The sequence below is a fragment of the Zonotrichia albicollis genome, chromosome 1 (assembly GCF_047830755.1).
Source record: "Zonotrichia albicollis isolate bZonAlb1 chromosome 1, bZonAlb1.hap1, whole genome shotgun sequence".
Classification (NCBI taxonomy): Eukaryota; Metazoa; Chordata; class Aves; order Passeriformes; family Passerellidae; genus Zonotrichia; species Zonotrichia albicollis.
Genome location: NC_133819.1, coordinates 52,499,962 through 52,512,298, shown reverse-complemented (window position 1 = coordinate 52,512,298; position 12,337 = coordinate 52,499,962).

The window sequence follows — 12,337 nt, the reverse complement described above, 5'->3', positions numbered from 1 at the left end:
AGTGAGGAAAGGGCTCAGTGAACTAAGTTGCAGGTGGATTTAGGGAGTTTTACAGGGAGAAAAACATCTGTGGGGAAAGCTGGTGAAAGCGAGCCTTAGTGGGCATCTCAGAGAAGAAAGGAGAATGGGGTGTGTTCTCCTTTCAGAGAGTCTAGAGCTGGGTTTGGAAGAGGAGAAGGAGCCTGAGAGAGGGGAAAATATGGGTGACATCGTTGGGCAGAGGAGTGAAATATTTTTTGGAGAGCAGTGATGAGTGCTGTTCCTCAGGGGCCAAATACTGGGACTGTATAACACCTTTGTCATTGACGTGTACAATGGGATCAAGCACACCCTCAGCAAGTTTGCTGATGACACTGAGCTGTGTGGTGCAGTCAGCACATTGGAGGGATGTTGGGAGATTTTTTCAGAAATGGCTTGGAAGGCAGCTGTGGGGGACAGATTCTCACAGCCTGTTTCTGTAAACAGTAGAAGTTCTCAGGTTGTTTTTAATTACAAGTAAAAGTGACAAACATGAAGACCTTGAGAACCTTGCATATCAGAGTTCTCAGGCAGCTTTCTCATAGCAGGTGGATATTCTGTCTTTGGCTGTTTTGGGAAAGCAAAAATAATTTTGAGAACCCAAATCTTGGCATTGGAAACATAAGGAGGAGTTGGTATGTTATCTCTGACCTATTGTGAGCTCAGATTTTGCAATATGCATGAAGTGAATTAATACTGTTATAAAAGGTGCCTGATGGATGAATAAAGTGGAGTCAGATGCTGATCAATGAAAGGTGGGTCTTCTCCCTCCATCTTCAATAGAGGGAGGGAGGGAATAATGCCATCCAGAGGGACCTGGACTGAGAGGTGGACCTGAATGAACTTCATGGGCTACAGGGCCAAGTACTAGGTCCTACACCGGGCTTGGGCAATCTCAAGCACAAATAGGCTGGGCAGAAAATGGATTGAGAGCAGCCCTGGGGAGAAGGAGTCGGGGGAGTTGGTTGGCAAAAAGCTTGACATGACCCAGTGTGCACTTGCAGCCCAGAAACCCAGCTGTGTCCTGGGCTGCATCCAAAGCAGTGTGGCCAGGGAGGGGATTTTGTTCCTCTACTCTTGCGAGAAGAACCCCACCCTGAATGCTGCATCCAGCTCTAGGATCCCCAACATGAGAAGGACATGGAGCACCTCCACAGTAGGGCCACAAAATTCTCAGAGGGCTTGAACCTCTCTCCTCTGAGCACAGGCTGAGAGAGCTGGGGTTGTTCAGCCTGAAGAAGGGAAGGCTCCAAGGAGGCCTTGGAGCAGCCTTCCTATACCTAAAGGGAGCTGAAAGAGAGCTGGAGAGAGACTTTTACATGGGCCTGTAGTGGCAGGACAAGGGGGAATGGCTTTAGATGAGACATAAGGAAGAAATTATTTTCTGTGATTATGTTCTGTGGTGAAACACTGGAACAGGTTGCAGAGAGAAGTTGTAGATATGCAGTCCCTGGAATTATTCAAGGACAGGCTGGATGGGTCCTTGAGTAACCTCATCTAATGGAAGACGTCCCTGCCTGTGGTGGGGAATTAGAACTAGATAATCTTTATGATCCCTTCCAATCCAAATTGTTCTGTGATTCTACCCAGGAAATAGATGAAACAAATAATTTTAAGAAGGATAAACTGAAGTTGGAATGATTTGCATAAAAACAGCAATCAGGTAAAAACAGGAAAGAATATGTGTTTTGGTGGGAATTGGAAAAAAGCAAATCTGCCATCCTCAAAAGAAGAAATTTTAAAGAGAAAGGAAGAGAGTGTCTTGTAGAAAGAATAGGAAATATAATGGGCTTGGAAGTATTGATGAGAGATGGAGTTTTAGGGAATTAAACAACACAGGGAAAGAAGGAAGGGTCTTTCATCTCAGAGGCAAAATGTTCTTGCAGAATACAAGGACCAGATATAAATGTTGCAGCAGGGATAGGATAATCCAGGGAGCAGAAAGAAGCAAAGACATAAAATGAAGAGCAAAGTAGCAGAGTTTAGAGGAGGATGAGTTTTTAGGGGAGAGAACAGGATATACTTCTTCTCAATAGAACTGCTATTCTCTTCCACCATCCTATTGATACCTGTTTTCTTGTTATCTTCATTGTCTATCCATGTTTCTTTTTTTGCCATTTGCTCCATCCCTCCATGTCTCCATCCTCACTCACGAGGAAGAAGTTCAGAAGGCGCCTTCCCTGTGTCATGTTGCCCTCAGGTAGAATTTGGCAGATATTTTGACTTCTGATAAGTTGTAGATGGAGGACTTTAGCACACAAATAGCTTTCCTATTGGGCATAGTGTTTTGTTTACTTCCTGGGAAATGTCTTTGCCTCTTCATTTGAGACAGGTGCTTCTCTTCCAAACAACACTGGATTCTTGAATTTTTTTTCCCAGCATCTCTTTACAACATTTACAAAGATCCAGAAGTCCTTCTGCGCTGGAGGAAGCCTCATCAGTCACTAGCAGGTTCAATAAAAAGAGAACACTTGTGTACAATGATCAATAGATCTGATTGCAGTTGGGGTAAGTGAGAGGACACTGTGTATCATGTAAGAAGGGGGAAAGGCTGGAGAAAACCACTGAGTGAGAATATCACCTACACTGGAAAACCCTGCTACATCTTTTGCTAGAAAAGCCTTTGCAATACAAAGTTATCATAAATGACCAAAGTTAATGGGACCTACTCTGGCACTGAAAGCTTGAGACATGACCATTGTTGATGTAGGAATGGATTTTGCAAGAGTGTGTAAAGATAGCAACAAACAAGGAGGTCAAGACTCTGATGATCCCAGAGGGACACACACAGTGCTATTTGCATCCAGTGTTCAGACTGGCCTCTTACTGATCTCAAAAATATGAACTAGAGATGTTTGGATCAGGAGGTAAGAGATGTGGGATACTAGGTTTTCTGAAAAAATACATGGGTAAGTATTTGGCAGCACCAGGCATTGAATCCTTCTGAAAAATTATTATATAAATGAATCAGAAGGATTTGAAAGAGGTTTGGAAATCCCTACATCTTTTGCATATGAGCGCATGCTTCTGTGTGTATGTTTGAGTGTGGGTTGGCAGTTTGGGGCTTTTCTTGGTTGTTTTTCTTTTTTAAAAGCAGAATATTGACAAAGAAAACACTGCAGCTTCAGTTGTTCAGGGTTTGAACAGATGCTATTGCAGAGCCAAAGGAGGCCTTGAAAAAGATGAGAAATGTTCACCATAAAGATGAAGAGACAAAGGTGAAAATCAGAAACTCAAGCCAAAGATCACAGAAATGAAAGCTGATAGATGATGCAGCTTCTGATATCCAGCCAGGAAAAGCTGAGAAACACTGGGACTTATCAAGGAAGGACGTGGTAATTTGGGGCTGCTGGAGAGTATGAGGAAGGTGGAAAGTTCATAGAAGTTGTTACAAGGTAGAAATCCTAGAAAGTAAAGGCATTCACCCAGGAAAGTGATGTTTGTCAAGCAATAATTCATTTAGTAGTCAGACAGAGCTGCCATCACTATTTTCCTGCTCGCTTGGTGAAATCAGAGAGGAACAAATGCGAGTATATAGGGAAGGCATGGGTGCTGTCACTGGGATGAGGCCATGGAGTTTGTTGTGGAAGGATGTTTAAACACAGTGCAGAGAACAAACTGACTTTCTGACTTCATTAGAGGGGTAGGATTCAGGTCAGATAATCCTGTCTGGGAAATAACCTATCCACAGCCGCTCTTGCATTCAGAATCTGCTAACACAGGAATGGATTTGTATCACATCACAGTGGATATGCTGCAGATACTCCAAAATAATAGCTCATGAGAAATGATGGAGAAAACTGTAATAATGTCTCCTTGATAATGCCAAAGAAGAACCTAAGGATGCTGCTGAGCTTGGTGGAGATTGAATGGCTGAGGGAAAGCAATGCATGTTGTACCACCCAACCCAAATCTACAAATAGGTACAAAATTTAAACATGTTTTTTCCTTCTCATGGGCATTTTGTCCCAGAATGTCCCAGTAGGTTCAAATACAAAATCCAATGGCTAAAGTTGTCCAGAAAATGCAGAGCAAATGTGATTTTTCATCAAAAAAAGGAATAAACCAGAAGTCACCCTACATATGGAGGAGGAAAAACAAACTGATGTATCACTTTATTAAACTATTTATTAAGCAATTTTTAATTTTAATTCTTGAAAATTGATTAATTAACTATTAATTTATTCATATATTAATAAAATTTATTAATTTTGTACAATAAAAAGGTTTCTTGGCAGTTAAAAATAGGGGAATTTAAAAATTGGAAGACAGTCGATGCATTATACCTGATTAAACCTTTTATCTTTCCATAGGGAAAAGCCTCAGCAGCCTCAGTATTCTTTCTTACAGCAAGAATTTTTTTTTCAAGATGAAGTAGTTCCAGTAATGTCTGAAGCTTATGAAGAAGGAAATCAGGTAACAGATGGAAAAATACTTGCATGTACTTACACTTGAAGTTAAAATCAGAAAGGAAATAAAATGTTCTCCCCACACCTAAGCCTCGTTGCCTAATAAAAAATTAGGGAAAAATCCATCTGCCACCAGTGGAAGGTTGAGCCAGATTCAGAATAGGTGTTTGTAAGTCAAATGAAATGGGAGATAAAATTAGTGAATGAAATGTCACTAAAGCAACACAGATGTGTACAAAATGCCTGGCTCTGCCAGGCTTACATAGCACTTCTGTGTGCTCCAAGGAGGGGAAAGCAGGATTGTTGGTACCCACCTGAGTTTCATGTTGGTGTTATGGACTGATTTGTGTCTAGATCTATCATCAGCATGCACTTATTTACTGTAGCTGAACAAAACGTGAATGTTAACAAGGAATGTCCTTCAAAAATGTTGACAACAGCTACTGTATGACATTTTTAAGGTATTTTTTTAAGATGTGTGCAGAAGTGATTGTGTTCCTTTGTAGCCCATCCTACTGCAGCTCTTGAGTTCATCCACCAGCTGAGCAAGAAAAGTATTAGAGGCTTTGATCTAGTTCAAGTCTGCTGCAAGCATGACTGAAGAGCACCCTCCTTCATCAATGCCCTGAAGCAACAGCAACTCGATGTGCAAGTTTTCTTCCAGATGTCAAATGTTGACTGACTAGAGCAGGGGGATTTGGCAATGGAATAATTTTTAAGTAACTAGGAGCATCAGAGCATGTTTAATAATATGCAGTTTTGCAGGTTGTGTATAATGTGAAAATCTGACAAATATCAAGTTGCCATCACAGCTTTGTCATAGAAACTGTACACTTTCATATGGAAATGGTGACAGAAGTGATGTGTGAGTTTGAAGTAATCAGCAGATGAGATGGCACTGGGGACGGGGAGGCATTTTGGCAACCAAAAGGGAAAATGTTACGAAATGGAGGGAAAGAGAGAGATTTGGGATGCTGGAGAGGGTGTCAGCCTGCAGCCTCTGTGCTGGAGGGACTGGTGGGAGGAGAAGCAGCAAGCAAGGGCCCAGAAGCAGAGGTCATGGGTGGACATTAATAGTTCTCAGTGGGAGGACATAGAAGAATGTTAAAAGCTGTTCAGAATGCAAGTAGCAAGGCATCCAGTCAGGAAGCATTAAATATCTTCTAGGAGCATGGTGTGCCAGGCCAATTCATGTGAACATGTTCCTGCACATTATGCAGCACATAACTCAGTCCCATGGTTACAAGCAGGATATAGAGAAGCTCAGCATGGGGAAAGGGAGGGAGGAAAGCATTTGGGCACACAAACCACAAGGGGCTGAGACCAGGCAAGACAATTAACATGAATTGAGGGAGGAAAAAGGAGTGCTTGGTGGTCCACACTTCCCAGGAGGAAGATGGGATCAGGGACCCATCACCATGCCCATGGCAGTGCTGGATGCTCTGCATGTTTGCAGATACTGTGCAAGTATGTCCAGGCTGCATTGTACACTGTCACTGTCATATTTTATGAAAAATCCCTTCATTGGGATTTTTCTCCTGAGAAGCTGAGACACCTGAGAAAGGAAATGTAAACAATAATTATCTGATTGCTTGGAATGTGGTCTGGAGGTTGTTTACCAACAGGAGCATCTTTGATTGGTTTCATGTGAATTGTTTTTAATTAATGACCAGTCACAGCCAGCTGTGTTGGGCTCTCTGAGTCTGTCATAAGTTTTTATTATCATTCCTTTCTAGCCTTCTGATGTCTCCTTTCTCTCTTTCTTTAGTATAGTTTTAGAATATAATTTTCTTTTAATATAATATAATATAATAAATCAGCCTTCTGAGAACATGGAGTCAATTCTCATCTCTCACCTCATCCTGGGGACCCTCACAACACCACAACAATTGGTGACGACAGCACAGGGGTTATGTCCTCCACCACAGATAAGAGCAGAAATGCACCCTGGAGTTTGGGCAGCTCTGGATGCCTTGTATTCACAGAGGGGTGGTGCCTGGACATGGAGCTCTAAGGTGCTGGAGAGTGCATTGCTGGCAAGTGATTTACCTTAACAGGCCCCAAAGGCATCTGCTGGATGCAGGATGATTCCTGGGCTAAAAGGGCTGAAGAAGGCAAGAACAAGGCAAACTGGGGTGCAGAGTGTGTCCAGTGTGTGGATTTGCTAGGGAATTCTGCTTGTTTAGAGCTACTCCACACATGATCAGAATATCTACTGTGTGCAGTCACTTAGTGAGCTTTTTCTAATTAAATGACGTTATAATATTGTTGGTCATTCTCATGCACAAAGCCGAAGGCTTAGAAGAAAACTTGAAGGAATGTATGGAAAGCAGAGATCTTGAATCCCCTGAAGGGATTTGGAAGTTCCAAAACACTGAGCATTATTACAAGAGCTTGTTAGACAGTTATGGAGATACAGAAATAAATATTAGCAAGGTTTCGGAAAACTGATGTACAGAGAGAAAGTGGGTCATAGAGGTGGGGATGAGGAAAAGATGGAAGACCCAGGAAGAACACTTAGAAAATTAGCTGAAGACTGATGCAAACTAGGAAGGATTTTTAATTAACAAAAAAGAACAGTAAAAGTAGGGAAATAAGGGATTTAAAGAAAGGAGGCATAAAGAATGGCTGTCATGTTAAGGAGGTATCAATTACAGACGGAATCCTTGGGACTGATCCCAGAGGACTGTGCTCCTACTGTCAGCTTGTACTTTTGGGTTACTTTACCTAATCAATTAAAATGTTACCCATAACTCATTTTCACAGTGAACTTTATTCCAAAAACTGTCCCTCCTGCTCTTGAGATAGCAACCTGCAGGCTTGCCAAAGCATAGCTTCTTTTTGCAGGCCAAGTTCGCACAAGCTTGTCCTCCAGCTGCAGCTGGCTGTTCCACCTCCAAAGAAGCTCAGCTGGGTAGTGTCCACTCATTATGGCTCAGCACCATCCTGACCTGTAAGTGCAGCATCCACACCTCAGTGCATTGGGGCAGAGTTACAGAAAACACTGCTGGAGAGTGTTTGGAGAGAAATTTACTTAGAGAGCCTTCATCAGCCTTGGATGTCCTCCATGCTGTCTGTCTCATGTGTTCCAAGGGGAAAGGGTGCCTCAGGATAACCTCTTTGCTCCTCTGGGAGAGGCAGAAACTGCTTTGGGACTCCTTGGTTGTTCACCCATTAATGGAAAAAACATGAAAAAAACTTGATCTCGTCAATCAAAAATCTGATCTAAGCTCAGTATTTTCTGTTTGTACACTAGCAGTGAACAGTGAAGGAACCAAGGCAAATGTAGCAATTCGAGGTATGTTTTTCACCCTGGCAGCATGGACTTAGCTTCTTTTCCTGGGTTTATGGCTCTGAGAAATATATTTCAGGCCACTCTTCATTTCTATTTAATGCTATTTGTGTGAAGACTCTCTCTGGAGTCTTGTATTAGCTTAACAGATGGAGCCAGGGCAGAGATTCATACTGTGATGCTTATTTATTAATACAGCTTTTCCTGAGACAGGGAAAAAATATGTTTTTGTAGGAAACCTTTTCCCCTTTTCCTGGAATGGAAACAGAATGACATCTGGACCTCTCCTATTCAGCTGTGCTTGGGATACATATTTTCCCCAGATATGTATTTCTGAATCTCATGATGATCTGGTTGCTTAGAAGTAGCTCCAGTAGCCAATTTCTTTTTCTCACAGAAATCCCTTTGAATAAAACAGCACTTTTATTCTATGTCAGTGCCCTGTTTCTTTTTTGATCTCAAGAAACTACTGCTCTTGTGCATCTATCCAAAAAAAATAGAAAAATGCAGAAGAGTAAAAAATTTATCAGGGGCAGTTTTTGCTCAATAGGTGCAAATTTGACTTTGTTGTCTGTGAGAAAGGGGCTTGAAGTAGTTGGAAAAAGATTTAGATAGGCAAGTGATTTAAATTATGACATTTATTTCTTAATGTCTGTTTTAGGAAATGTAGAATAAAGGAACATTGCTGCAAGAGCCACTGTGAACTCACCCTTCCACTCATCAGACCCTGTGAAAAAGATGGAAACGTCCTCTTTGGCTCTTTTTTCCCCAGGCAACCAACCCTCCCCCTTCTGACTGGTGTTCTGCATCAGTGAGGTTTAAAATGAGCCAGAGGGGTAAAGGCCCAGAGTCAGGGGACGCTGAAAGGATAGGGAATAGGGAAAGAAGGACAACACAGAGGCTGCATTTATGGGTAAAAATCAGATGAAAGGCAAACCTGGAAATTTTTGATATTTTGCTCCCCTTGGGACCCAATTTACCAGCTTGGTACCACTGTAGAAAGAAAATGATTAATCAGGAGCATGGTACCTAACAGATCCCATGGAGCACAAATCGTGGGCCAATGACTAAATCAGTAACTTTGCAAAGAGCACCAACAACCATTTTACCAGCCCCCAAAACTTTTGGCCTGTAGAACAGTAGAATTTTGGCACTCAAGGCCAGGTGTACTAACAGGCTTCAGCCACAGATCAGCCCTCACTGCCTTATGTTTGCATCCTCATTTCAGACTGTGGGCCAGCATGGCCCTGAATCTCCTCTTAAGCCTGCGGGAGTTCAGATCCTCATGCATAAAAACCCATTAAAAAAAAAACAATTTTAGGGTTGGCAGATGACAGTTATTGAATTGGCGTGTAGAAAACAAAGGTGCTGCCTTGTGGAAGCCCAGCTGGCTCCATCTCACTGCAATTTATAACTGAGATTAATGGAAATGCTTTCATTGCTACTAAAAACTGGTGACCAGTTCTTCTCTGTTAGTTGTTCCCAGTCAGAAACTGTGTGTACACACAGAGCAGACTGCTCCTTGGATTGGTGCTGACTTCAGATGCTACTTAAATGACCCTCTTGTCCCAGTTTGATTGTTCTTTTCCTTTTCATTTTTTTCCTGTGGAGAAGGGAAGGAGAATCAGGGGAACTGCACAATGCAGGAAAACCAGCAGCTGTTTCTCTTTCCTATCACATGCAACATTTCACAGGTGCATTTTTTCTCCTCTGAATGTGTTCCATAGCTGAGTGTACAAAGTACAGAAATCAGAATCAGAAACAAGAAAACATTTTTGAAAAGCCAACTGTATGCAAAGAAATGCTGAGGTATTTCCCTGCTTTCACCTATGTAATGTATTTCAAAGTGTGGCAAAGTGTTTTGACATCAGCAGTGGTCTAGAAAATCTGTGAGGCTGATACTGGGCTGATGAGAGGATCAGAACAACCTCCTGAATGCCAGGGAGTTGTGTAAGGGTCCATGGCTTGCTTTGCACCTCCAAAGATGCCAAGCAGGGTAGGGCTGATCTCAGTCTTGAACTCTCAGCTGAGTAAAGTGCCATTTGGACAATCTCAGGTCAGCATGGGAAGCCTCCATTAGTCTGTGCAGCTGGAGATTTGTTTCTGTCTGTCTCAAACTGTGCCCTTTCCTGGGGTTAGTTAAGGTGATTCTGTAACCCCTTAGAGTGGTGAGATGTATTTCTGCAGGTTTTAAACAAAATATTCTTGACCCCATCAGCAGGATATACTCTCAGTTATTCAGGGTTCTGCAGGAAAAGAGCATAAGTCAGAGGAGGGAGTGACATGCATAATGCAAATAATAAATGATTTAGACCAAAAGAAAAAATCTGGTGTGGTAATCTTTGAAGAACACATAAGAAGATTTCTATTGAGACCACAGGAGGGTTGAAAGGGCAGCAGGCTTGCTAAGGCCTGACATAGCTCTGCTTCAGATCTCTCCAGGACACTCTGCCACAGCTGCAGGCAGCTGGGGAGAGCTGGTGCTTGCACCATCCAAGAGATACACCTGATGGTCCAGGAAAATCCAATGGTCACTGCTAAGGGATGTAGTGAGGAAAAGCCTGTAGCATACCAATTGTTTTACCTCCTCTCATGCACTGCAGCACCTCATTGTAACTGCTTATCCTACAGGAAAATGTTATAATATTGTGGATGTGCAGCTTCCAGAACCCTGATGGTGTTGATGACAAACAGAATCCACATGGAAACAAGTGGCTTTGAGAAGAGGAACAATACCTGTCCTGTGCCTATGCTCAGCAGCGTAGATTTTTTCTGAAAGCTTGGCATTCTTCCATGCTCAGCAGCCCTTAATTCCTTTAGAATAATTTTCTCCACTTTTCTGGGATATGAATATAAATGGCATTTCTTGCTTCAGGGCATTGGGACAGCTCCACATTGATTCAACACACAAATCCACTGTAAACAGTTTGTCTGCCAGAGCTCATGTGTGGAAGTTCCTCTTGCTTGCACCTGGCTTTTCACTGTTTTATGTTAAGAGGGTCGACAGAGAAGTGTGTGTGCCCTTAGCAAGATGAGGACCATGCTGCAAAGCAGCCTGGAAATTCATGTAGCAGCACTCATGCAAGATTTCCACTGCCTCCAAGAACCATCACAAAAGTTGGTTCACTAGGTGTTCTTTCATCATATTTTTGGAAAAAACCCTAATGCCTTTATTAGGTTTTAACAAGAATTGGTTTTGTTTTCTATCGACACAAACCTAAGGATGAAATCAGCCAAAAGAAACAGAAGTCTTTTAAGGGCCTCCCTAATTATTTCCATCAGTTTGAAAAACAAGCCAGCAAACAAAATAGTGTTGAGGCCTAAAATGAGGAAAGTTGTGAGAAATAGCTGTTACTGTATTGCATATTCTGCAAGTATTCTTTACAGGGAAAAAAAAGAGAGAAAATAAGGTACCAACTCACCTGATCAATACAAACTGTTTAAACTGCCCTATTTTTCTCTTTCAGTCCCTTGGAAAGGCAATTATTTTGTTCACTTTCACAGTTGATTTCCTTACCTAAGTTATCTTTTGGATTCTTTTATTAACAGCAAGATAAAAATAACCCAATATTAAAAATTGTTGTGGAGCATGGCTTTAAGTGTCAGATAATGTGTAACTGAACAGCCTCCCCTGTCTTCATCTTACACTTTTTGTTGAAGGTATCATTATTGGCTGGATAATTGCCCAGTGTCAAATACAAGTTGTTCTATGAGCAGCAGAGCTAATAAAGCCTGCTTTACCCCAATCTTTGTGCCTTTTGTTCCTTAATTCCCTCTTATGCATGCAAAGTTCATTGTGAAATGCTTCCCACAGGAGAGGCTAAGTGTGCTGTGCCCTTCAGTTTCTTGAGCCCACTGCTTTTCTCCAAAACTTGTAGGACTCCAGATGGGTATGAAGTGATTTCCTCTCCTTCTCAAATGTGGCTGAAATGGCTCAATGGCCTACAAAGGCATTGGGGTGTGACAGTGTTCACAGGGGTGTTGCGGTGTGTTGCAATGTCCTGTTTTACCTTCTCCCTTCCCCCTCGCCCCTCGCTGAGTGTGCCCTGTCAATCAGGCTAACATACCAGCAAGGCGTCGTGTGGTTGGTCCCTCAGGCCTGGGGGACATTAGCCCGTATAGGTGTCCCTAGTCCCTTGAGACCCTGCCCCTTTACCTGGTTGGTGGCTCACCTGTCCCCTCCCCTTCCCCTGCCCTGAGCTTAAAAGGTTAATGAGACCATGCGGCCTCCATTCTGTTAGAAGAATTGCCCCGGCTCAGACCTCTGTGACCGTAGAATAAACATCTAGATATAACCCTCCAGCAGAATCCACTCCTTCCTTCTCTTCACCATCGCCAGAAGCTCTCTCTCCTGAAGTAAATGGAGTCCTGACAAGCCTGGACTTGTTCAGTGCCCTGCTGCACTTTCCAGCAGCCAAAGTATCTCTGGGGTAAAACACCACAGTGCTGCCTTTGGCCCAGCAGCGAGAGTCAGAACTGGCCCAGGCACCATCTAACTGGTTATATTGAGATTCTTATTCCAATACAGGGGTTTTCAGGAGGAGACAGACAAGAATGTTGACCTCGTGATCAGAAGGCTTGATTTAGTATTTTATGACATATATATTACATTATAACT